This window comes from Lissotriton vulgaris, chromosome 2_2 (genome assembly GCF_964263255.1).
Source record: "Lissotriton vulgaris chromosome 2_2, aLisVul1.2, whole genome shotgun sequence".
NCBI classification, from domain to species: Eukaryota; Metazoa; Chordata; class Amphibia; order Caudata; family Salamandridae; genus Lissotriton; species Lissotriton vulgaris.
Genome location: NC_141688.1, coordinates 126416855 through 126444384, shown reverse-complemented (window position 1 = coordinate 126444384; position 27530 = coordinate 126416855). Strand labels below are relative to the sequence as shown.

The window sequence follows — 27530 nt, the reverse complement described above, 5'->3', positions numbered from 1 at the left end:
AGGAGGGGGGCACCCACAAATAAAAAAGGAAAAAAAAGCCAAAAAAGTGCCCCATGCAGCAATTAACTGTGTGCTGACAAGAATTGAGGAAATAGTCAATGACTGTGAAGAGGTCCTAAGCCACAGCAACACCAAAACTGTGACTAGTGCCACGTGCGAGGGTATCGAGACTCCTCCCTTGGCCCAAGGAAAACTAATCCCTTCCATGTTTGCCAAACGAAATCCTCGCAAGCGTTGTACGAGTGCTGAGAACATTATTCCTGCCCAGACAGAGGAAGGACCTGACCCTTCCCCCACCTCCAATATAACTCCAGCTGATGAACCATCCGGTGGGTCGGAAAGGGGTCATGCTCTGGCCCCCTTGGTACCTTTTTTTAAATAGATTTGCACTTCTTGATTTAGTCCCTGACTATGCCATTCCTTCACTGGGGGGTCATGTCGACAAGTCATCTGTTGAGAATTTGGCTAGTTGTAACCTGTGTGGGCACTCAAAATCAAGCTACTAGAGACGATTACCAATCTGGAAAAGATAGTAGTATCCCTGGGACACAAGGTGGAGGGTTTATTGGCTGGGCGAACGGCCATATCAGCTGCTCCAGTTCAATCACTCCTTCGAGGGCCAAGTATAACAGCTAAAAAGGCCAGCACGGACCAACATAGGGGTGTTTCCTCCAATCCCCCTCCTCCATTGGTCCACTGCACACAGGGCCCCGCAGGGTCAAACATTACACTCCCTACTGTTAGGTCATATGCTGACTCCGCGAGACCCAGGGCACCCCAAGGACGCTCTCAGGGGCAAGCCCCATCCATGGCTGCAAATTGTTCCTTGGCCCCCCTAACCGCGCTCTGAGTAGGCTACCCACAGGCCCCCAAGGTGATCCATCTCATCGTCACATCAACAGGTCAACAATATTCATGACACAGGTCCCAAGACTGACCACAGCAGGAGGCTATGAAAGTAGCGAGTCTATCCACAACAAGGCTATACACTGGCTGAGGCACACAAGGGGCTGCAGATCCATCCTACGGAACGATATGGCAAAAGTGAGGCGGGTCACAATGGTGGACTCTAGTATTAACTGCATTGAGATCCAGTTTTTTGACCCCACGATAGCAGAGAACCTATTAGCCCCCGAGTTTAGAACATCTCCCCCAGAGTATTCATCCATCTAGATTTGTTCGATGGCCCAGGAGGTGGGTGGCTCCGGTTGTGCCAAGTTGATTGACTAGAGGGGGAGCGACCAGTAGATGTCCCTTCTGCTCCCGTGAGTCACCCTCTAGGAGGTGAAGGTGTGCGCACGGCCACACTAGAGCTGGGTGGTGTAGCAGGCAAGGTCACTAGGGAGTCCACAATAGATAAATTTGGCTTACCTGGGTCAGGAGAGGCGAGACACGCAGATCACATCACTGCCACCGCGAGGGTAATCCAGCTGCTCTCTTGGAACATAGCGGGGCTACAAAAAAAATTTGCTCTTCCTGAATGGAATGACTTTATTGGCAAATATGACATCTGCTTGTTCCAGGAGACATGGAGCCTGGTCCCCCTATACATGCCGGGGTTTATTACATATCACATCCCCGCAACTAGCTCGTGCAGAGGACGGCCTTCGGGGGAGCTCCTGATCTGGGTAAGCATCGGACTGAACTGGTCGATATCCAATTAATGTGAGAAAAATTCCCAGGCCGTCTAACGTATACAGTGAACACTCGGGATAGGTCAGTAATCAAGCAGGAAAATCAAGAATATAACAATTTCTAAATAAAATATATCTTTTTAATGGATATTAGTTTAAAAACAATACATAAAATAGAATCATGAAACCAAAGCAGTTCATCAGGGTAAAAAATGGGCCAATGACATACAATTCTAACGGCTAGACATAAAATTATAATTAATACAAAAAATGAACACGTAAATGCATGTAATACAACAAATGTTTAAAAAGGAACATGAGAACTCGACGCGCGTTTCGGCAGTAACCCGCCTTCTTCAGGAGACCTAAAATAAATCCTGAAAATACATGTGTAGAAAGAAAGAAGAAATGCCTGTTAAAATACAATCCATATATTACAATATCAAACATGACATTCCTTACTATCACACTGACCCTCCATAACAATCTGTTCACCTTGTGGCAATAATTGGCCAACATATATCTATAAATTGTACAGTACCACCTCACTAGACCTGTTCAGAAATACAATCTTTAAATCAGATTTCAGCCTAGTCCCTAGATAGCACACAGCTAATAACATTGTCATACATCGCTCTATATCAGGTAACTCATAACCATCATATTCCTGAAAACCATTTGCTGGAGGTTAGCGATATGAAATTAATTTGATACATCATGTTTTAATTCCTGATTTTGAGTACAAAGGGATGTTTACATTGAATACAAGATTACTTACAGAACATGGATGCTCTATCCATGCAGTAACATCATTCGAGGGTGACACATTCGTGGATGGAATAATATAAAATTGATTGCAAGATAGAACAGAACTAAATAAGACAATGCTAGGGATATGGTTATTTAAGTCCACCATTAAATGGGTCAAAACAGCTTTTTTATATATAGAGACGTATTTTGTCTGTACTCTGCACACAATAAAGTCTTTACTAGTCTGATGTGTGCCCCTGTAAACGAGACAATATCACGACTGGAGAGTATCTGTTTGCCCAGGTAGAATACGCCAAGCATTTATATAAAAACCGAGCGATCATACAGTCGGAAAAATTTAAAACAATAGCCAGACAATCTGTATGTTAACATCTACAGGTCTTATTAAAATAGGACTATCCACATGTCTTGTGCAAGCTGTTTTGACCCATTTAATGGTGGACTTAAATAACCATATCCCTAGCATTGTCTTATTTAGTTCTGTTCTATCTTTCATCACTAGGAATATCCCTATCTTGCAATCAATTTTATATTATTCCATCCACGAATGTGTCACCCTCGAATGATGTTACTGCATGGATAGAGCATCCATGTTCTGTAAGTAATCTTGTATTCAATGTAAACATCCCTTTGTACTCAAAATCAGGAATTAAAACATGATGTATCAAATTAATTTCATATCGCTAACCTCCAGCAAATGGTTTTCAGGAATATGATGGTTATGAGTTACCTGATATAGAGCGATGTATGACAATGTTATTAGCTGTGTGCTATCTAGGGACTAGGCTGAAATCTGATTTAAAGATTGTATTTCTGAACAGGTCTAGTGAGGTGGTACTGTACAATTTATAGATATATGTTGGCCAATTATTGCCACAAGGTGAACAGATTGTTATGGAGGGTCAGTGTGATAGTAAGGAATGTCATGTTTGATATTGTAATATATGGATTGTATTTTAACAGGCATTTCTTCTTTCTTTCTACACATGTATTTTCAGGATTTATTTTAGGTCTCCTGAAGAAGGCGGGTTACTGCCGAAACGCGCGTCGAGTTCTCATGTTCCTTTTTAAACATTTGTTGTATTACATGCATTTACGTGTTCATTTTTTGTATTAATTATAATTTTATGTCTAGCCGTTAGAATTGTATGTCATTGGCCCATTTTTTACCCTGATGAACTGCTTTGGTTTCATGATTCTATTTTATGTATTGTTTTTAAACTAATATCCATTAAAAAGATATATTTTATTTAGAAATTGTTATATTCTTGATTTTCCTGCTTGATTACTGACCTATCCCGAGTGTTCACTGTATACGTTAGACGTCCTGGGAATTTTTCTCACATTAGTTGTCACCCTGCCCTAGGAGTCTATATACTACCCAGGGGGTCCTTGTTGTCTTCACTGGTCGATATCCAACCACAATATTCCCTCCCAGGACATCCTGCATTTCACCATTGGAGGGGCCAAAAACGCTGCCAACTTGGAGATCTTTAATATTTATGTCAGAGGGTCTCCAGGTGCCAGAGCGACATCTACTCTATCAGTTCTAGACTCAGAGCTGTCAGCCATCTCCAAAAAAGCAGGGATCATCGTTGCAGGAGACTTTAACTGCACCTTCGAACCCCTGAGTGAAAAAGACATCCTGGGCACTAGGGATGAGGACTCTAAATGGGCTATCTCAACACTCAATCTAGCCCCAATAAAGAAATGGTCCCAAAGAGCCATACAAATGAATGCCCTGACCCTAGAGCATAACTTAAGAGCAGCCAACGGCAGGACTCGCTCTGACCCTAGTGGAGCATATACTTTTAATAAGATAACCTCCCCCTCCCGTATCGACTATATATTGATAGATGTGGGGTTATGGGCAGACCTTATTGATATGGAGGTCATTCAGAGTCTAGAAAGTGACCATAATCCTCTGTCCATGCAACTCACTCGAGCAATAGACACTACATTTATTGCCACGGGTGCAACCGCGTTGCTGTCGACCAGGGAGGTTCAGCCATCTAATTGTAACCGTCGTCTGAAGTAGCACATGGTCGCAAAGCAGAACCAGACCCTGGAAAGCATTAGGGATTTACTGGAGCAGCAGATTTTTGAGCTTGATTCATTACCTAGTCCTACCCCAATGGCCCCTTAGGATTCTAAATTTATTGAGATATACCAGGAGACGACAGGAAAGATAGGGGAGTTTTTCCGTATAAAAGATAATCGTAAAGCACACTCCACACAAGCAACAAATCTGTGGTACACGGCTCTATGCAGGGAAAGGAGACAGGACCTATCAATAGCCCTCAGAGCAAAAGTCCAGACAAAAATAACCCTAGCGAGAAAGATCTAATATAGGACTCTAGATAAAGCCAAGCGGGCGTGGGAAGAAACGGACAGGCAGGAACTCAAATCTGCAGCCCAGCTGAATGATTCTACCACATTCTGGAAGCTCATCAATATCAGCACGAAGAATGGAGATGCCCCAATTCCAAACCATATCACAGGCTGACAATGGTTTGAGCCTTTTCATGGCCTGTACTCAGGAGGGGGAGTTGGGGGGGGGGAATTCACCATCTGAGAAGGGGCTCCGGCTGGTCACCTCTGGGACTCCTGACTTGGGGGATGTTTTTGGGCTCAGGGAGGTTCTATCGGCTATTGCAAGCATCGCGCCGGGTAAGGCGGTGGGTCCCGACGGCCTTCCTGGTGACCTAAGTCGTCATGATGGAGCTCTTTGGGCCCTTTTCATCCTTCGGGTTTTGAATCGCATCACGGGTGGCCACCCGGTCCCAAACTCCTGGAAAGTTGCTGAGGTAGTGACGATCTATAAGAAGGGGGACAGGGAGGATCCTGCCAACTACAGACCGATTAGTTTAATCGACGTAGTGCTGAAAATGGTTGGCAGGGTCCTCCTCACGAGACTGAGGTCATGGATAGACGAGGATGAGGTTCTGTCTCATTTCCAGGCAGGATTTAGGCAGGGGGTGGGCAGGATGGACCAGGTCTTCAGATTTTTCATGATTTACTGGAAATATGTAGTAATCGAGAAAGGCAGCCTTTATCTGGCATACATTGACTTAAGAACAGCCTTCGACCTGGTCCCTCGTGCCAGGCTCTGGCAGGTTCTGTCTGACTTAGGCATCCCCCCGATCTTGGATCTGATCATACGCCTCAATGAGGGGAACTACGCCAGAGTGAGGTGGGGCCGCCAGGGACACCTGACCGAGAGGGTAGCGGTAGAGAGAGGGGTACGCCAGGGTTGTGTTTTGGGCCCGACTTTGTTCTCCCTCTTTGTCAACGGGGTGGTGGACCACCTTAGGAAGGACCTAGCTGATGCACCAACCCTGGCAGGGGAAAAATCGCCCACGCTGCTCTTTGCAGACGATACCCTTCTGATCTCTAAAAGCCCGATGGGTTTACAAAAACTGTTAGACCAGTTTAGCCAGTTTTGCGATTCCAGAGGCATGTGTATAAATACAACTAAAACCAAGCTAATGATACTGGCTCCATCTAAACGTTTCAGAAATACCATCAAATTGGATGACTCCCCTTTAGAACTAGTCGAAGCTTTCGACTATCTGGGCGTACGGGTCAACAACTCGATGAAATGGAACTCCCATCTATCAAATATGCTACTCAATCACAAACGCGTGTCGGGGGCTATTGCAAGACACAAGCGTCTTTCCAACAGTCGACCTGTCGCCCCTGCCATCAAGGTCTATGAGGGGAAAGCCTTGCCCTCGTCCCTATACGGGGCGGAACTGTGGGGTTTTGAGAACATCATGGATCTAGTGAGATCAGAGAACAAATTTTACAGGGACCTGGTCTCGCTTCCTCCATCGACCCCTCTGGTTCCTCTCCATCATGACTATGGGAAACACTCAATAAGCGATATAGCAAGGCTACGCCCTCTTTTATTCTGGGAACGTCTCAGAAGGACCCCGGAACTGTGCAACTATGCCTCCGCCCTGACCGAACTGGTCCGAATAGATACAGGCCATAAGATATCCTGGGTATCAAAACTGAAACCGCTGGTGGGGGACATTGGTCTGGCAGATGCCTGGGAAAGCCAGACCCCGCCACCAAAGCAAGTAGTCAAGAAGGCCTATTGGAAGTGGGTGTCTAATGAAGGCATACAAAACTTGAAACGTGGCTCTCTGACGGAGACGTTTCTAGACTTCAAGCCCACCCCTAAACTGGAACCCTTCCTAGATTTTATCGAATCCCCGAGAGACAGGGCACTCTACCTGAAGTTGAGGTCTGGCACACTCCCTCTGAATGACTTCACAGTGGGGTGGACAGATAGTGGGTGCCATGGCTGTGCTTCTCCTACGGAATCTATCCCCCATTTTCTCTTGGCCTGCCCAGTGTACAACAGGCGAGAAGAAAATGGTTGAAACCTGTGTGTTCCAATCTGGGGTCCAAGAACCATGGGGAGGCATTGCGCATTCTTACAACAGACACCTCCATCCCCAGTGCAATTTGTGGGACAGCAAAATATTTGAGATGTGCCTGGTTAACTAGATCTAAGCTCCTCCGGGCGAACATGACGTAGTTCATGGAGCCCCAGCAATGTCCCCTTTGTTGTTGTGATTTTTATTGTATATAAATTGTTTTTATACCCTGCATAATTTTTAACGAACTTTTTATACTTTGTATATCTTGTTTTTTATTCCCTTTTTCTACTGTATGTATGACAAAACAATATCTTTCCCTTCTATAACACAGATGAATGAACCGTGTACACTTTTATGATATTTGTATATCGAATAAAGTCATACAACAACAACAATATGTTTCTATCAAAGGTATCTCCAACCAACTGATAGCGAACTACCAGTAGCTCAAACACACCTTCAGAGTAGCGAGCAGCCTTGAGTTCAATTTTAAATAAGCACAGGGTCACATTTTCCTTTTAAAGTTAAGGGAAGGATGCGTTTATTTTACATGATCAGGCTACAGATAGCAGGATCAGATCATGAGCAGATCATGAGCAGTGCTCAGTCAGATGTATGACACAGACTGGGCACAGAGCAAAACTTAAGCACTGACAACTCAATATTGGAGCGCGAGAACAAAATGATGTTTCGGAATGCTATTAAATGGGAAGAAATTAAATTTAAAAGTTATCTTAATGATTTCCTTAACTCTTCTTATTAATTGTCTCCCATTTCAAAGTTTTGCATTTACAAACAGCAGACCTCTTGCTCCCAGTGGCCAGAAGACACTGTGCCATATTTATAACTGAAAAATAGTCATTTTTCGAATGGGAGAAATTTAAAGTGAAGACAAATACTTCTATGTAACATTAAATCATAATGTCTTTGTCTATTTCCAATTAAAACAATTACGTCTTAATGTTTTTATAAGCATGTTTTATCACCTTAAATTCCTCCCATTTAAACAAATGGCTGTAGTTTGGCTTGGCAGCCCTGTCATAGTGGCCCTAATCGAAGTACTTTGTTCAAACCATAGTATGTGGTTCTATGAACATTAGGCTTAAACTTACTGAAGGTGGGATTGTCTGGTAACAATGCACGAGTTGCTTAGCCTTCAGTACCTCAAGATGATTTTCATTGATCAGAAGTAACTCTCACTACAGAGAAACGGTTGGAGACCCCTGCTCCATTGAGTCCTAAATTCCAATCCTTTACAGGCAAAAACTATGCTGCAATTCAGATGCAGATGCAGTCCATAACAGCAGTGTAGTCCCGATTTACATTACATTTTTACTTCATCTAGCTGTAGGAAAGTGCCTTTTTTTGCACGGTCACCACCCCACACTTTTCGCTTGATTCTGATGCACTTTGAATGTGCACTGGGTCTCTGAAAACAAGGTTCCCAGTCCTTGTGTTCTTTCCCAAAACTGTACCTTTGTTTCCACAATTGAATCACCTATGGCACACATAAGCCCCTTGTAAAAGCTACCATTGGTACCAAGGGCCTTGTGACCAGAGAGTGTCCAAGGGCTACAGCATGTATTGTGCCACCCTCAGAGACCCCTCACCAAACACACACACTAATATTGCATACTGCATTTTGGGTGCAACTTAAACTGGAGAGGCGACATGACACACATTCCTGTGCGACATGCTTACAAAACACTGCCTGGGGCCTAGGTAAGTAATCCCTCTAACAGGCCTTACAGCCCAAAGCAGAGGGCACTATACCACATACCCCTACAGTGTCTAAGTCTATTCTCAGACCTTGTAGTACAGCAAAGCCATATTGAGTACATGGGCTGGGTGGGAGTTTGTCATTATGAACTCCACAGCTCCACAATGGCTTTACTGAATGCTAGGAAGTATGGTATCAAACTTCTCAGCATAATAAACCCACACTGATGCCAGTGTTGGGTTTATTGCACAAGTTAATCCTTGTGTAACACTATATCTGTAAGAGACATTAGTTAGTCATAGATTCCTTACCTTTGAATATCCCCAGGCGCCAGACTGGATCCGGAAAGTTTTCGCTAGCAGTACCTCTGCACGTCAGTAGGTGGCGTCGTGCAGCTCCACGTCCGTCGCTGGCGTTGTATGCACCGAGATGACGAGATTCACGGAAACTACTTAGGCGCCACCCATGCACGCTGACGTCAGTTCTGTACACGACCTTCCGGGCCAGGAATGCTGAGCCATGCAAGACACTGACCATTGGTGCATACAACTAGGGCCGTAAAAGGGATGACCTTAACCCTCGAAATCAGTTTGCAGAACGCGGAGGATGGGTGGGGCGGTAAGGAATCCATCACTAACTTATGTCTCTTACAGATATATTGTTACACAAGTAGTAACTTGTGCATCTGAAAGAGACAGGTTAGTGATAGATTCCTTACCTTAGAATAGATACCCCAGCAATATCAACCCCGGTGGTGGGTCTGCAAACAAGATTACACCAGAAAGTCACGGAGAACAGAACGGCCAAAGAAGCCTTCTCTCCGGACTTGACTGTCAAGGCAGTAATGTTTGTTAAACGTGTGCAGGGAGGGTCACGTAGCTGCCTGACACATGTCCTGCACTGGAACGCCGTGTCCCAAGGCAGTAGTGGCTGCCGTTGCCCTGATGGAATGGGCACGCAGCCCCACAGGAGGCTCCTTCTTAGCCTTGATGCAAAGGACGACCCACCGAGAGATGGTCCGTTTGTGCACTGCTCAACCTTTTTGGCGCCCATGTAGCCAACAAAGAGCTGGTCATCCAGCCGAACTAGTTTGTGCGCTTCAGATAGAAGGTGAGCGCACATTTTAGGTTCAGACAGTGGAGCCCTTCTTCCTCTTTCGAAGGATACGGAGGCGGAAAGAAGGTTGGCAAAGTGATGGTCTGCCCGATGTGGAAGGGCGTAACAACCTTTGGCAAGAAAGAAGGACGGGTCCTTAAAACCAACTTGTCTGGAGGAACAGAAAGGAAAGGAGGTTTAGCAGAAAGAGCCTGGAGCTCACTCACTCTTCTGGCAGAGTTGATAGCTACCAGGAAAGTCATCTTTAGAGTTAGAAGATCTAAAGGACAGTTATAAAGGGGCTCAAAGGTAGCGCACATCAGAAATGTCAAGACAAGGTTTAAGTCCCATTGAGGCATTATGAACGTGATGTGCGGTAAACATGTGCGTAATGCCCTTCAGGAAACGGTTAACAACCGGGGACTTCAAAAGAGAAGGCTGATCAGGAAGCCTAGCCTTAGAAATGCGGAGATGGTAGAAAGATAACCTTTGACAGTGCCCGAGCAGAGCCCTGCTGGGCCAAGGAAAGGAGGAACAAGAAGGAGCTCGGAAAGAGGGGCAGAAAGGGGATCCACAGCCTTAGCTGCGCACAATGCCACAAACTTGTTCCACCTGCAGGTGTACAGTGTTTTAGTGAAGGGACGCCTGGCTGCCAGAATGACATCACAGACTTCAGAGGGAAGATCGAAAGCCGTCAACTTTCACTGCACAATCCCACGCATGGAGGTTGGACAGGTTCGGGTGGAGGACGGTCCCCTGCTGCTGCGATAGGAGATCCTCCCGAAGATGCAGTCGGATCAGGGGATCGATCGCCATGCTGAGTAGCTCGGGATACCAGTATCTTCTTGCCCAATCCGGAGCCACAAGAATGACTTGGACCCGGTCACGCCTAATCTTCTTCAGCACTCTGGGAAGAAGTGGTATAGGCGGAAAGGCGTACAAAAGAAAGCAACTCCACTCACGGTGAAAAGCGTTGCTAAGCGAGTGTCGCCTTGTAAATTCCAACGCGCAGAACTGATGACATTGCGCGTTCTCTTCTGTGGCGAACATATCTAACCAAGGCTCTCCCCACTGCAGAAAGAGACCTTGCACCACGTTTGAGTTCAGACGCAATTCGTGATCTATCATGCACCGGCGGCTGAGTTCGTCCGCCCTGGCGTTCAGAGAACCTGCCAGGAGTTGAACCACCAAGGTAATGCTTTGATGCTCCAGCCATGTCCAGAGGCGCGGAGCCTCCTGACATAAGGTCCACGACCCCACCCCGCCCTGGTTGTTGCAGTACCACATGGTGTTGTCCGTGAACACCTGCACTACACTTCCCCGGACAGAAGGAAGGAATGCTTTCAGTGCAAGTGATATCGCCTGAAGCTCCTAAAGATTGATATGGAGCCGAGACTCCGCCACAGACCAGAGGCCTCTGATCTACACCTCTCCCAAGTGGCCTCCCCATCCCAGGAGGGACGCATCCGTCACCACTGAGTACTCCGGTTGGGGAAGGGAGAGGGATCTGCCATTGACGTAATCGCGATTCGTGAGCCACCACTGCAAGTGCCGTCAAGTGTACCTCCGAGATCTGGACATGATCGGATAGGTTGCCCTAATGCTTTCCCACTGGAACTTCGGGTCCCACTAAAGAGCCCGCATATGCCATCTGGCATGTTGCACTAGCAGGATGGATGCAGGAGGCCATCAGACCCAGAAGCCGTAGGGTCATCCTGACTGAAACCAGGGACAGAGGCTGAAAGATCGGAATCTTAGCCTAAATATCCTGGACTTGCTGCTCGGGAGGATAAACCAGAAACCGCGTCAAATCCAGAACCGCTCTGATAAAGGGGAGCTTCTGAGAGGGACTCAGGTGCGACTTCTGCACGTTGATGGAGAACCCCAGCAAATGCAGGTGATCGGCCGTAGTCTGGAGGTGAGAGACGACTGCCTGGGGCGAGCCCGCCTTCAACAACCAGTCCTCGAGGTAGGGGAAGACTGACACCCCAGACCTGTGCAGGTGAGCTGCGACCACCGCCATCACTTTTGTCACCACACGAGGGTCGCTGGTAAGGCCGAAGGATAGCACTGCAAACTGAAAATGCTCCTGGCCTACCATGAACTGCAGGTAATGCCGGTTGGGCCGGCAGGGCGGGGATGTGAAAATATGCGTCCTGCAAGTCCAACAATACCATCCAGTCTCCAGGGTCGAGGGCAGCCAAGACCTGAGCCAGAGTCAACATCTTGAAGCGATTGACATTCCTGAGGTCCAAGATGGGGCACAAGCCTCCTTTGTCCTTCTTAGGGACCAGAAAGTAGTGGGAATAACAAACACAACCTACTTCCGGCCCAGGAAGGTCCTCAATGGCCCCCTTGGCCAAGAGGGCCGTGACTTCCTGTTGGAGAAGCGCAAAGTGATCCCCCGACATGCGGTGGGACCGAGGTGGCTTGGCCGGGGGAGGGTGGTAGATTCGAAGGGGAGGGAGCAGCCCCTCCGGATAAGTTGCAACACCCACTTGTCGGAAGTGACAGAACGCCAATGGGGAAGGTGATGGCGAATCCTGCCATCGACTGGCGTGGGATGCGACGCAGACTAAGAAGGCTTCGAGGTAGACGTCAAGGGGGCCGAGGTGGACTGAACATCTCGCCAGCCCCCAGAACCACCACAGTTACTGCCTCGCCCACGGGCCAGCTGAGTCTGGTTCTGCACGGGCTTTTGGCTATATGAACGGCCAGGGGTACCTCTGCCATGGCCACAAAAGGAGTGAAACGTGGACGAGGCCGGGCGCGTGGTGGAACGGCCCAAGGACTTTGCCGTAGCTCGAGAGTCCTTAAAACGCTCCAGTGCCGTGTCGGCCTTATCACTAAACAGGCGAGTGCCGTCAAAAGGCATGTCCATGAGCGTGCTCTGGAAGTCCAGGAAGAACCCAGTGGACTTCAGCCTGGTGTGTTGCTGAAGCGCCACGGTCGTGGAAATTGCACTACCAAGAGAGTCTGCGGTGTCCAAGCCACAACAAATGGTGAACCTAGCCGAGTCTTTGCCCTCAGCCACAGCCTGAGACAGCACAGTCTGGACCTCTTCCGGGCACCGGGATAACACCTCAGCCACGGAATCCCACAACGCGTGGGAATAGTGGCCCAGAAGGCATGCAGTGATCACTGAACGCAGTCCTAAGCTGGCCGAAGAAAACAACCGCTTGCCAAACTGCTCCAATCTCTTGAGTCCTTGTCTAGCGGAGCCGTGGTAAAGGCACTCTGAGATGTAGAAGCTTGAATGACCAGACTTTCGGATGTAGGATGAGTGGTCAGAAAGGTAGGGTCACCCGGCGCCGGGCAATGACGCCTGGCGACATTCTTATCCACAGGGGCCCCCGTGGCAGGCCGAAACCAAATACCCAACAAGACTTCGGTGAGGGCATCATTAAAGGGCAGAAGCGGCATGAAGTAGTGGACGCCGGCTGGAGCACCTCAGTGAGGAGATTTGTCTTCAGGGTCACCGTGGGGAGATCACGGTTAAGGACCTCAGCAGCCCAACGGAGCACCACCGTATACGAGGCGCCTTCCTCCATAGTGAGCGGGGGGGGGGGGAGGCAAGCCCCGGATCAGAAGAGACGTCGAGGCCACAGCCCTCCTCAAAGTCATCCACCCAGTCCTGCTCGGAATCACACTGGCGAGCAAGCAGGTCCTCAAACCCTTCCCAGTCATCCTTCTCCACTAGCCCCGAAGGCACAGGCCTAGGCGGCCGGACAGGGACTGGTAAAGGAATAAACGGCGCCGAGAACGGCACAGGCCGGGGCAGAGCCGGCGCCGGTTCCCAATTCGGATCCCATGCGGGGACAAAGTCCTCCGGGAACCGGGGCAGAGGCGGAATTAGCGGGATCCACTGCAGCGCCGCCGACGGAGCCAGCAGCAAGGACCTCTCGGAGCCGGGGCCGGCAGCATGGGACCTCCTGACGTCGAGGCCGGAGCCAGGGGCGCAGAATCCTGCTGCGCCGAGGCCGGAGCCGCTGGCGGCGCCAGAGCTGGATCCGCCGAAGGAGTCGACAGACCAGTCGGATCCGGACTCGGGACCGCAGGGGCCAAAGCCGCACGGACGGGAACCCTGAGGTCTTAACAGGCGGTCCATAGCAGCAAGGAATTCTTGCATTTGTGCGGGAGTCGCTGCGGACCCGGGTAAGGCGGGTAGGCCACGGGACTCCCAGGTTCCAAAGGAGGTGCAGGGGCTGAGCCCCTGTCCTCCTCGTCTGGATCCGGGGACTGACGGGGGGACGTGGGAGAGCGAACATGCTTCTTCAACTTATTTTTGTGCCGTCTCTTACCCAATTTCGAAGGGGTAGAGGAGTGGATGTGACGATTAAGCGAGGGGTTACAGGAACGACCCCTGGATCTGGAATGGCGCGGGGACGAGTGCCAAACTTCAAACAACTTCCAGCACCGCTCCCTCAGGGCCTTCGGGCCATAGCCCTACAGTCTAGACAGGACCGGGAGTCATGGTCGTGCTCCAGGCCGTAGAGACAGGCGCCATGAGGGTCCGCCACCAAAATATTTCAATGGCAGGTCCCGCAAGACTTAAAACCAGGCATCCCTATTAGCACCAGAGAAACCAACACGAGATAAAAGTTTCAAAAAGTTAGTCAAAAAATGACTAGGGTACGTGTTTCAACCGGATCTGCACTTACTGGCGCGGAAAAAGAAAGAACTGACACCAGCACACATGAGTGGCGCCTAAGTAGTCTCTGTGACGTCATCTCGGCGCATACAACACCAGCAACGGATGCAGAGCCGCAGGACGCCACCTACTGACTACTAGGTACTGGTAAGCAAAACTTTCCGGGTCCAATCTGACGCCTGGGGATATTCTAAGGTAAGGAATCTATCACTAACGTGTCTCTTTCAGATTATCAAATTTAGCAACTGAGGGCCATGTGTATCAAAAAGCATTTTGTAATTACCTAGAGGCCTATAGGTGCAAATGGTTTTGCATTAGCTAAACTGTGATTACCTATTTTTTATGATTACCTAAAATGGTGACCACAAAGCCTTTCATACATCATGAAAAGCTATTTTGTATTCACATGTGAATGCAAAATAGTTTCATACAAGTGGCCCTGAATGAGAAAGGCATACAGGAACACATCTAGATGACATGATCAGTAACTTACATGGTGCAGTAATCTCAAAACTAGACTTGTATTGAGGGTATAATTACCTGGAACTAGATGAGCAGGCAAGGTACAGATTTGGCATATGTTCTGCAGCAGAAATCCTGTAGCAAAATGTCAAAAGCATTATCAGACCCATAAAAAACTGTATAAATTATAGCAATATTATTCTAGCTTTTAGTCAATCTCACACATAACATGATTATGGTTTAGGAGAAGGTAGTAAACATTTGCCAGAATCTGGACTCAAAAAACAAAAGAACAAGCTGCCTATCTTCGGTAGTGCTCTCTGTTGAATTCTTCATTTAACCAATGATCCCTCACCTTTAGAATACTCGCCATGTACCACATCATATCCAGACATTTTCATTGCAGTGCTCCTGTGTGCTGACAGGTGAAACAGTGAGGATCCATGTTGGCTTCATTCATTCCCAGAAATGATGGAGCTGAGCAGTATATAAGGATCACATCTGTACGGCGAAGTCAGTTTCTTGATTTACCCTTTCCGTGGCCTCAGATGCATAGTACAACAGAATGTGAAGTATCAGTGCGCAGCTCTCTAAATCGAGACCCTTTTAGATAATAAAAAGAGGCCTCTCTACAAAAGAAGAAGTTGGGAAATCAGCTAGGAATCTGCGGGCAGAGTATCCACCAGAAAGGAATATTTGCAGTCTTTACATTGCAACTACCCTTACATTGCATGATTTTACAACTCATGCCATTACAACACATTTTTAAAAATTACCATTACAACGCATACCATTACAACGCATAATACTTTTGGGGCAACAGTAGGGTAAGTGTTGGATAGTGTAGGGGTAAAAATTACTATTCCCACTCCAGTGAGTGCAACAGTAGGGTAAGTGTTGGATAGTGTTTGGGTATAAAATTACTATTCCCATGTACCCCAAAACCCATACCCACCCTACTACTACAAAAATCTCCATTACTTACGTTATAATGAGTTGTAATGGTATGCGTTGTAATGGAATGCGTTGTAGTGACATGCGTTGTAGTGACATGCGATGTAAAGGCAGTTGCGTTGTAACAGTTGCGTTGTAAAAGTAAGTTGTTGTAATGACTATGCTGTAATGGATGTTTCCCACCAGAAAGAGTTACTGAACCTAAAACTTGTATTTCTACAGGATACTTCTAACCACAGATTTCTCACATTTAGAATAGATACCAAAGCAGTACCTCCCTGGTAGACTGGAGGGTCTGTGCTGTAGGCTCATACAGAAAAGTCAGGCAGGACCGAGTGGGCAAAATGTCCTACGCGTTAGAACTGGCTGTCATGGCAGTAGTGCTTGGGAAATGTGCACTCTGATGTCCCAGCTGTCCAAACTAGACACTTTGCATACAAAGGCAGTGAGTAACAGTTTGGACCCTTGTGGAATGTGTCCTCAATCCTTCTGGAAGCTACTTCTTGGCCAGTGCATAACAGGTCTTAATGCAGAGGAATGTCCACCATGATAGAGTCCTTGTCTGCACTGCCCTACCTTACTTTGACCCAGAGAACCCCATAAAGAGCTGAGCATCCATAGTCCTTGTTGCGATCAATGTAGAAGCCTAGGCTCACTGGGGTCCAACTGATGGAGTAGCTCCTCTTTTGAGGTGTAAGGTGGGGCAAAAAATATTGGGAGGGGGATGGACTGCCCAACATAGAATAGACTATTAAAGAAAACAATGTCTCCTGTGGGATAATATGTAAAACCTTATGGCAAAATACACACAATGGAATGTAAAGGGTTGCAAGATGTCAGAAAGAAAGCTGCCTTCACACGTGTAAAGTTTAGTACATTATTGCATTATTTATGTACGAATCAAAATAATCAACACAATATATACACGAGTGTTCAAATAAACAATTGTGACTGTACAAAAGCTGAACATTTAAAGAAAGGTGTTTGGCGGCTCAGTGAATTACAATTGAACCTAAGCTAAATTAGTGATATTACAGTGACATATGAGTAAGGTTTCAATTTTTCAAACAACTTAGGCGACCATGTAACTTAAATTCAATTGATCAATCTCAATTTAGACAATTAGAAAATGTTGCTGATTGGTTCGCCTCTTTGAACTGTCGACAGCGTTTGGACCCAGTCAGGATTTGGGGTCTCTTCAGGACCTGGCAGTGTAGGGACACCTAAGGGAAATGATAGGTTCATATTGTCAGCGTGTGGCCCATCTAAATGGAGTACTTCGCTTGAAGGAGAGCTGCTATATGTCAAAAAACTACATATTTATATATATACCTGAAGGGGGGACCTATGCTGCTCTATCATCATCATTTTAAATGCACTTTTTGTATATTTTTTTGCATCTAGTATATTCTCACCCTCCTCGGCGGAGTCAGTGTCTTCTAAACATCGCAGAACGTATCCACGCTCCCCCGTATTCATAGCGCCATCGCGCTCTCGATGGTAAGGAGCAGATTGCACTTTATTCTATCCACCCTCATGCTATTCGTCCTGCACAGACTTTACCAACGGCCATATTTTACTCCCATTTAGTTCCTCGCATTCCTGAGCAACTATTGGTTTTGTAGGCAGCTTTCTTTCTGACATCCTTGCAGCCCTTTGCATTGCCATTGTGCGTATTTTACCATAAGGTTTTACATATTATCCCACAGGAGCCATTGTTTTCTTTAATAGTCTTCATACCCAGGCTCCAAGTGAGTAGGGACCCATGTTCCCCCTTCCACTCCACAACATAGAATAGAGTCATGACTTTTCGCAAGAAAGTCCATCCTGGTTCTGGACACCACATTTTCTTGAAAAATGGTGTAGAGTGGCTGCACTGAGAAAGGCAGTTTTGTTAAGTGAAACGGCGCAGCAAAAACTGTATTGGCTCGAATGGAGTGCACATAAGTAAATTGAGAACCAAATTAAGATGTGATTTAAACCAATACAGCTGCTCCTGTAAATTCAAAAGGCCAACATGGCCAACAATGAACATTTTTATAGTGCCACCTGCTAGGCCTTGCCAGGTCGGAGACAAAACACAAAGAAAAATATCTGACTATTTGGTTTGCAACAGGTCTGTGTTGGGGAATTCACATCAAGACACAAATTTGTGCCAGTCCCCAGTGTAAATTGGCTTTATAGAATGATGCCTAGAAGGGTTGGTGACATCCACAAACTCCACTGGCACATCGAATACAGTTAACCCTGTAACTCAGTCTTGCCTCATGAATTTGCATATTTTGCGGGTTCAGGTGTAGAACTATACCCTGCGGCTGCAACAGAAGGTCCTCCTGCAGCAGTCGCCTGGTCGGAGGACAAATACTTATGCCCCGAAGCCCTGGGTACCGTATTCCCCTGGCCCAATCCAGAGCCACTAGAATAGCCTAGGCCCGGTCGTTCCAGGATTATATTTAACTGGGAGTAGAGAAGGCAGTGGCAGAAAGGCGTACAGAAATTCTGTGCTTCACTTTAGCCCGAAGAATGAGTTACTTACCTTAGGTAAAGCCTTATCTGGTAGGGACTATCTAGCCACAGATTCCTTACCTTGGAGAGTTCCCCTGTCATCAGACTCGATTCAGACAATCTTGAGGGGTACATCTGCACTCAGATAGGTGGCGTCCCTTAGTTCTGCGCCAGCATCATCTACATCAGAAATTATGTGCTTGGGCCTACCAAGGTGTCACCCAAGCACGCAGACATCAGTTTCTTTTCATGCCATTTCCACCCTAGGTCAGAAGCACAGAGCCATGACTGAATGCTGATGGACCACTATTCTGAAACTAAGGACCTACAAGGGTTATCCTATGCAGAGAAATACGTTCACAGAACGGGGAAGATGGGAGGGTTGATAAACAATATACGGTTAGATAGTGTCTCTACCAGATAAGGGGTTACTGAAGGTAAGTAAATTGTTCATCTTATGGAAACTTCCAGTCGCATATTCCCAACATTAGAATAGTTACCCAATCAATACCTCCCGCAAGAGGATCTGCAAATATATTTTGACCAGGAAAGTCCTGCAGGTCCAAATGGGCAAAGTACCATCATGATGGACCCGACTGTCCAGAGAGTACTGCGGACAGATGTCCAGGAAAGGGACTCCACAAGCCGATGCAGTGGTCGCAGCCTTGGCTCTGGCGGAATGAGCATGCAAGCCCTTAAGGGGTTTCTTTTTGGCCAGTGCTTAACAGATTTTAATGCAGAGCACAATCCATCCGGAGATAGTCTGTTTCTGCACTGCCCTTTCTTTCTTTGCCCAACTTTTACCTTGTGGAGAATAGCAGTCTTCAGTCCAGTTCCAGGATCAGTGGCTCCTTGCCATTGAAAATTCTATGCAAAGGTTCTCATGAAAGAAATACAGGATGCTGAAGATACTGTGCTGTCGACTGGGGTCTTCCTTGGGCTGCTAAACGTATGCGAGCTTGGTGAGGTGATCCTGGCCACAAGGGTTGATGTCCCTTGAAGTTCTCTCGATCATGACAAAAGTCCAGTCACCACTGGACTACTAGTCAACTGGTATGGCAGTTTCAGCAGATTTCTTCAGCCTTCTGGTCGATCTAGCTGCACTCCAACTACTCTCCCAGGTCCGGCATTTTATTGAAAATTCATAAACCCTAAAGACCTAATGTGTGCTGTAATATTCTTTCGGGGAACAGCGTTTACAACGCAACTTTTACCACGCAGTACCTTTACCACGCAACTTTTACAACGCAAGTCGTTACAACGACTTGCGCTGGGGGGCGCTGTAGGATAGGGAATAGTTTAATTTACTATCCAAAACCTTCCCTACTATCCACGGGGACTGGAGTTGGAATAGTAAATTTAACTATTCACTATCCAGCCCCCCCAACGCAAGTCGTTGTAACGACTTGCGTTGTAAAACCTGCGTGGTAAAGGCATGCGTTGTAAAAGCATGCGTAGTAACGACATACATCCATTCTTTCTTCCTAGGCAATGTAATCTTCTTTATTTGTATCCTCTAACATGAAGATAAAATTATCAAAGTAGTTTTTGCATTCCTGTGAGTTTATAATCGGATCATCTTGTTCTTGTAAGAGCTTGAGGAGCAGTTAATGAAAATGTTTAAGAACCACCTATGTTAGAGCTTTAATAATGGTACAAATTGTTTATGAAAATCTTCCTTGACCTGCAATTGCTAAAAAAAGATTGGTGGCGAAATACGGTAAAGTACACCGTCTTTGCTTTTTTTAATCCGTTGTATGTTTTAAAAAACACACACACAGTAATTCCGAACACTAAAATCCAAGGTTAGCACAGGAGCAAACTAATGTTGCTTATATGTCCCTACACATAAAACAGCCCAACCAAAATGGTGGCACGCAGCGTGATATATAAATGCTACATTCAATATTCGTCAGACTAAGATAATTGCTTGGTCAAAATTGTGGCACACAGCCTGACAACAATAATTCTGCGTGCACCGTGGCCCCTTCCCCCCCGTACTGTTATTTGCCGGATTCAAAATGAATCTCTCCACACCACTGGAGTCAAGCTATCCTGGCTGAAGACGGCTGATAGCCAGAAACCGTTCCTAGGATGCTTGATTCCGGTCCAGGAAAGACATGGCTTGGCAGTTCGGGCTGGACTGTTCCCATGAGGCACAGGGTCAAGGATGATTTGCATATGGCCATGTCTAAAGTGGAATGGCATGGTGCGCAAAAAAACGATGGATTTAGTCCCAGATCTCTGTACTGGGGTGAATGTTTGACATTGTTCTGCATTCTGTCCATCAACTGTTGGTTTTGCATTTGTCACCCCGAGTGGGATGGGTATGCTCAGACGTGAGTCCCATGCTCTCCACACCACTGGAGTCAAGCTATCCTGGCTGAAGACGGCTGATAGCCAGAAACCGGTCCTAGGATGCCTGATTCCGGTCCAGGAAAGATATGGCTTGGCAGTTCGGGCTGGACTGTTCCCATGAGGCACAGGGTCAAGGCTGATTTGCATATGGCCATGTCTGAAATGGGGTGGTGTGGAGTGTAAAAAAACGATGGATTTAGTCCCAGATCTCTGTACTGGGGTGAATGTTTGACATTGTTCTGCATTCTGTCCATCAACTGTTGTTTTTGCATGGATTCAAAATGTTAGCACACAGTATGATGATGCTCTAACACAGTGTGCACTGTGGCTGCCCAACTCAAAATGGCTGTAAGCGTCACAATGACATCGTAAAACATGAATCAGTAATAGGAGATGCGCGCCACAAGGAGTTGGCCTGTGCCACCCCAAAAACGAATATCACCATGGAAATAAACTGAGTACAACACCCACAGTTAAGGAAGACCTCGGGGGGAGCGGCTCACACAGAATCTAGGACCATACAATTCAGACGTTATGCCTTCAACCTAAAGCAGAAAAAGAAGCATTCAAGCCAATTCGAGGTCATAGGTTCGTCGTCTGTGCTGTAGGCTGTCGACAATTTGTAAAGAATGATTACCCAATACGGTTGTAAACGGAAGTCTTCTTACACAGCCCTTGCCGATCATATGGTAGTTTTAATCTTGAAAGTCTAATCTAAATTGTCCTTCAGCACACTAATCCACTGGAGAGGGGTCATTAAAGCAATTTCTTACTGACAAACAAGTTCACTGATGATCCTAATCCCACACTTAGTCTGGATTAAATGAATAAAATAATATCAAAAAACAACCTGCTGCCTTTATACACGTTAGCAAATACTCCTCGATTGCAGTGGAAGATCTTGATTAGGAATACTTTAACAACTAACAGCAGAATATCTGACTTAGTCAATTTGCGAATACAAATATTTATACTACACTTTAGATTAATAACTCAACATAACCCAGGGGGAATTTTCATCTGCCCTGGCACAAAGTTGTAAACTTATGTGTTGTAAATTGCTTCTCATTATCTCGTATTGCGATTTAATGGTAGGTTCCATTCACCCCTCCCCTCTCGTGTAGTTATCTCAACCCATGGAATGTTGGTGGGGCGCTCATGTTAGAACGTTGTGTGAGGCTGGCAGCGGTGAGACCAGACGTTCAATAAACTGCTCTTCCTCAAATTTCCTGTGTGAGCAGTTTCATTCTTACAAATTGGCGACGAGGCTGCGCGTGGGGCAGTTTCTGGTCTTCCCCCGTTTCTTCAGCGCTGTCGAGGAGCCGAGACACCTTTATGAGAAGAGTGCCGTGAGTTGACTCTGACAAAGGAAGCGCATGATTTTAACTCGCACCAGCGCTGTGTTCAATTGACGTCTCAGGATGTAAGCCTTGCTATAATTTATCAGCGCAGTTTGAAAGTTTAGTTTTGAGTGGATACACACTGCTTGAGCGAAACTGTGTTATAGCCGGAGAGGCGGAACTAAGATGAGGTTGACAGTCATTGAAGTTGGCGTGATTGAAGTCCGAGGAACTGTTCAACTATTTGCGTAATGATTAATGCTTAAGCGGCATCTAGTGTGGATAGAGTAAGCCTTAAATAGTCCTACAGCTTATGAGCGGAACCCTCGGAATAAGCCCCACAGCTTGATTTAGTGGGCCAGCAGGCTTAACATATTGAAATAAGTGTAGGTGTGGCAATTCTGACAAGGAGAAGTCAACTGCTGACTGTCAGGCGAGGTGGAACCGTATGTTCAGCTGCTTAGGCTGAGGCACAGGATTGTGCGTTAGTGCATTGCGGCCACCAGAGGGCATTACCCTGGAATCCTACGGCGCTAATTGAAGAAATTCCCTTGTGAACAGAGAAACGTAGTCTGCAGAAGAAGGGTCGATTGCGCACATCTGCGGAGGAAGCCTATCGGTGTCATACAAATGTACAACACCGCAAACACCGCAAAATAGGCACAGCTGTGTGGAGCCTAGTGAGCCTGTCGGTGATGGATATTTGAACAACGTCACGCTGATAGGCACAGCTGTTGAGAACCAGAGAGCCTGTCGGTGACGTACATTTTTACTTTATCGCTGATTGGCACAGCCTGTTTGAAGTATATATATAAAACGGTGTACTGTGACAGTGACCTGAACTATCTAAGTGCGCTGACAGGCTCAGCATTTATAAGAGAAAAGTAAAGCCTGCCAGCAAGGAACCAATAGGAAAGGATTGAGGAAACTAGTGTGGGTGCATCAGTTTATTGTGTACAGGTGCACTTTTATATGTATGTGTTAAGAGAGGAATTTAGGAATTTTTGAGAAAGGTATGTAACATATGGTCAAAATTGAACCTATGCATGTGTGGGAATCGGTTAAGGCTTAGACCATAGCTGTACCTGAGTTAACCCCTAACATAATATCCAATAGTTTGTACCAGGAGCTTTTACTTAATTCATGGCAACTGCAATGTCGATGTCCCAACCACCTCCATTCCTTAATGGGGATGGGGAACCCCTCACTCCTTGGAAGAATTGGATGAGAATATTTGAGTCCTATTTAATAGCTATTGGTGGTAACAGGTTTTCATCTGTGCGGAAGCTGCACATTCTGTTGCATAATTTAGGGAAGCATGCAAGAGAAATATATGACAATTTACCTGACATTGTAAGTGAAAGTGGAAGTGGGAGTGTTGATGGTGATGTTCCACCCGATGTTTATCAAATTGCCTTGATAAAGTTAGATGCTCAGTTTGGTAAGAAAATCAACGTGGTTCTGGAACGACACAAATTCTTCCCTAGGTCTCAGGGGAAGAATGAAAGGGTTGTGAATTATATTGCAGTGCTTGGAGGGCTCTCTTCCTCTTGTGATTTTGGGTCTCTTTCTGACTCTCTGATCAGAGACCAGTTGGTTAGATGCACATCTAATAAAAAAATACAAGAAAAGTTGCTAGCAGATGCTCCGGATTTGAAACAGGCTGTGGATATAGCTAAGAGCATTGAGCACGCAGCCTTCTGTATGAGTGAGATGACAGACTCCATTGAGGTAAAACAAGTTTGTGAAGAAGAGGTATTAAAAGTATCAACAAAGAATGATAAAAGCAAAGGTGTACCTATGGGAAGTTCCGTTCAAAGGGCTGAAACACAAAGGTTAAAGTGCTTCCGTTGTGGTAACCCTAACCATCTAGCAAACAATATTAAGTGCCCAGCAAGAAGCGTTGTATGTAGGAGGTGTAACAAACGGGGGCATTTTACAAAAGTTTGTCATGATATGAAGAAAGATGTAACCCATGTTATTTTTGATGAGGAGGTACCTAGAGGTGACATAGTATTCCAGGTGAATGGACTTCTTGAGAGTTCTGTTTGTAGTTACCCGGAATGCAAGATATTACTTGACGACGTATCTTATGAAGTATATGCTGACTCTTGTTCCCCATATACACTCATAAATGAAGGTACTTTTAAGGCGAGATCTGGTAACAGAGAGTATGAGTTGTTGCCCCCTGACATCAACCCGGGAGGATACAACCGGGACACCATACCCTTAGTAGGAATGGTCATTATGCAGATCAAATTCAAGGATAGAGTCACCGTGGGCAAGGTATATCTAACAAAAAAGGGATCATGCTTATTGGGGTAGAAACACCAGAAAGACCTTAAGTTAGATCCCAATGCTTCAGAGCCGGTGTACTTGGTGGAACAATCTAGCATAGGTACAGAAGTGTGTGAGGAGTTCCCGGAGGTATTTGCAAATGAATTGGGACTGCAGAAAGGTTTCCTTCATAAGATTAAGTTGAAGAAACACTGCAAACCAACTGTGCATAAAGCCAGATCGGTACTGTTTGTGGTGAGAGACTCTCTAAAAAGTGAACTGGAGAAGTTGGAATCCATCGGGGTAATTGAACAAATTGAGAGCTCGGAGTGGCTTGCCCCCATTGTGGTAGCTTCAAAGGGAGGGGGTAAAGGGATTCGCTTGTGTGTGGATCTCAGGGACCTCAATGCCAACATCTGGGTGGAGAGGCATCCTCTCCCCAAAATAAATGAGATGCTCAGTGTAATAAAAGGAGCACAATACTTCAGTGTTTTAGACCTCTCGGCGGCGTACCACCAGGTTGCCCTTCATTCGGAGTCTAAAAGCCTGACTTCTTTTATAACACCCTTTGGGGCATACCAGTACAAGCGGATGCCATTTGGGCTGGCGTCCGCAGCTGCCGTATTCCAACGCATTATGCAGCACATTTTAGAGGGTCATGGAAAAGTCTTGTGTTTCCAGGACGATATTCTAATTTACGGTGATTCAGAAACTGAGCATAACAATAATCTAAGAGAGGTACTATGTAAATTAAGCAAGGCAGGCTTCACAACCCAAAAAGAAAAGTGTAAAATTGGTGTCAGGTCCGTGACTTACTTAGGACACACCATTTCGGGAGAGGGGATGAAGCCTAAAACTAGCCTGGTGGACGCAGTGATGTTAGCTCCCGCTCCTTCTAATAAGGACGAGCTCAGATCTTTCCTGGGCTTAGTGGAGTACATGACCAAATTCGTAGAGAATTTCTCAAGTCAGACATGCTCTATGAGAGAACTTTTGAAGAAGGGTTGCTCCTTTGTTTGGAGTTCTGAGTGTCAATAAGGAGATCCAATATGTAAAGTCAGCCATTGCTAGGGCACCCACTTTGTGCATGTTTGATCCCAACGCAAAAACTACCCTAACGACTGACGCCAGCATTAAAGGACTGGGAGCATCCCTCACCCAAATGGTAGATGGATGTGAGAGAATAATTGCTTTTGCTTCCAGGGCGTTGAAGGAACCTGAGTCCAATTACTCTACAATAGAGAGGGAAGCTTTAGCCTGCTATTGGGCAATAGATCATTTTAAGTTTTTATTGTGGGGAATCCCCTTTACACTAAGGACCAACCACAAGCCCAAAATCCCATTGTTTTCTACAAAGAACATTGAGAGGGCCACTCCACGTGTTTCGAAGTGGGTTTTGGCATTGCAAGGATACAATTTCAACATGTGTTACGTGGCGGGTGTAAAAAACACCATAGCAGACTGCATGTCAAGATTACCAATACATAGTGAGGACATCCTATGCAGTCCACCAGAGGAGGTTATTCTCGCAGTTGAATACCCAGCCATCAATAAGGAGGAGTGGGAGAAGGAATCTCAAGAAGACAAAGTGTTGAGGGATTTGAGGAGGTTAATTGAGAAAGGTTGGCCTGAGTCTAGCAATGAGCTGTCAGAAACCCTCAAACCATACTGGGTAGTAAGAAACGAGTTATCCAACATGAACGGCCAGGTGTGCAGAGGGAATAAAATTATTCCAACTGGTAGCATGAAGGAACGCATTATTGCATTAGCACACAAAGGTCAGCACACAAAGGTCACCCAGGGAGAAGCATGACCAAGAGTAAGATCAGGCAGCACTATTGGTTCCCTAAGATGGATGGGTTGGTGGAGATTACTGTGAAGGACTGTGAGGCATGTGGAAAGTGTGACAAAGCCAAGGTGATACACAAAGCACCTCTCATTCCGGTGGTGGTGCCGACTAAACCCTGGGACAAGCTTGGGCTTGATATTATAGGCCCTTTGAACCTACTTAACATCAACCAGAGGTTGATGTTCGTAATCATTGATTATCATTCTCATTGGGTCAGTACCAAGTTTGTATCTTCCATAACAACATCGGTCCTGATTGAGTTTTTGAAGGAGGTATTCTCAAGAGAGGGAATACCGAGTACCCTAGTGACAGACAATGGGGTCCAATTTACGTCTGATGTAATGAAAGAATTTCTGTCTGAATTGGCCATTTCACATGTAGGAACACTCTTCTACTGTCCCAAAGCAAATGGAATGGTAGAAAGAGCAAATAGAATGTTGAAGAACTCCATTCAAATGGCTGTTACCATGCATTAACCAGTAGAGGAAGCCATCAGGAAAACTCTATGGTCATATCATTCTTCCCCTAATGCTGTGACTGGAGTTTCTCCTTTCGTATACCTTAAAGGGAGAAATCCATGATCTAAACTCACCCCCAACTGGTTGAATGGAGGTATCCCAGTGTGGGTGGATAGAAATTCTAAGAGAGAGAAGGTGGACCAACATCAAATTGATTACAAGACCAAATACGACCAGAAGTGGGGAGCTTCCGATAGAAAATTCCATGTTGGACAGTGGGTGGTAATAAAAAGACCTGTTGTAGGGCGTGCAAAAGTGTCCTCTTTCTCCAAACCATTGAGAATCCAGCGTGTGAACAGTAACTCTGTGGTTTTGAACGATGGCAGCACATGGAGTATGGACAATGTAAGTTGTTGCCCTAATGTATGTGTTCCTGTACCGGGCTGTGATGAGAACCAGGAAGTTGTACTACCTGATGTTCAAGTAGCCAGAGAACCCAGAGTACGCCAACCACCACGTTGGCAAGAGGACTACGTGAAATAGCTGGAATGTTTGTAATTGTTGCCTCTCTTTGAGGATATGTTTTTATATCTATTGTTGAGTTCTCTACAGAGGGAGATGTGTTGTAAATTGCTTCTCATTATCTCGTATTGCGATTTAATGGTAGGTTCCATTCACCCCTCCCCTCTCGTGTAGTTATCTCAACCCATGGAATGTTGGTGGGGCGCTAATGTTAGAACGTTGTGTGAGGCTGGCAGCGGTGAGACCAGACGTTCAATAAACTGCTCTTCCTCAAGTTTCCTGTGTGAGCAGTTTCATTCTTACATTATGTATTTGCAATTACATTTTTTCTACAATCCTATTGTTTGTGGTCGCATGCAATGGAATGCAATCTACTTAACAACAAAAGATTGAGGAATAAGTACTTGAAGCCACTATTCGTCTCCAGGAATCTACGCCCAATCACGGAAAGAGTAATGCACTGCCTCACAACATAAGACTGTCAGGTTTTAGGGAAACTAACCAAATTCTTAGACTTTGAAGCCACTTGGTAGGAAAAAAAGG

At 46.1% G+C, this 27530-nt stretch overlaps 1 protein-coding gene across 5 annotated transcripts in view; it reads right to left on the bottom strand.

The window, feature by feature from the left end:
* Positions 1-27530, bottom strand: part of LOC147729139 (mucosa-associated lymphoid tissue lymphoma translocation protein 1-like) — a 1401591-nt gene that overhangs the window by 1129095 nt on the left and 244966 nt on the right. For all 5 annotated transcript variants that reach the window (XM_086959432.1, XM_086959437.1, XM_086959431.1 and 2 more), the window contains one exon: positions 14803-14859. The gene's annotated coding sequence lies outside the window, so the exon portion shown is untranslated. The remainder of the gene's footprint in view (positions 1-14802; positions 14860-27530) is intronic.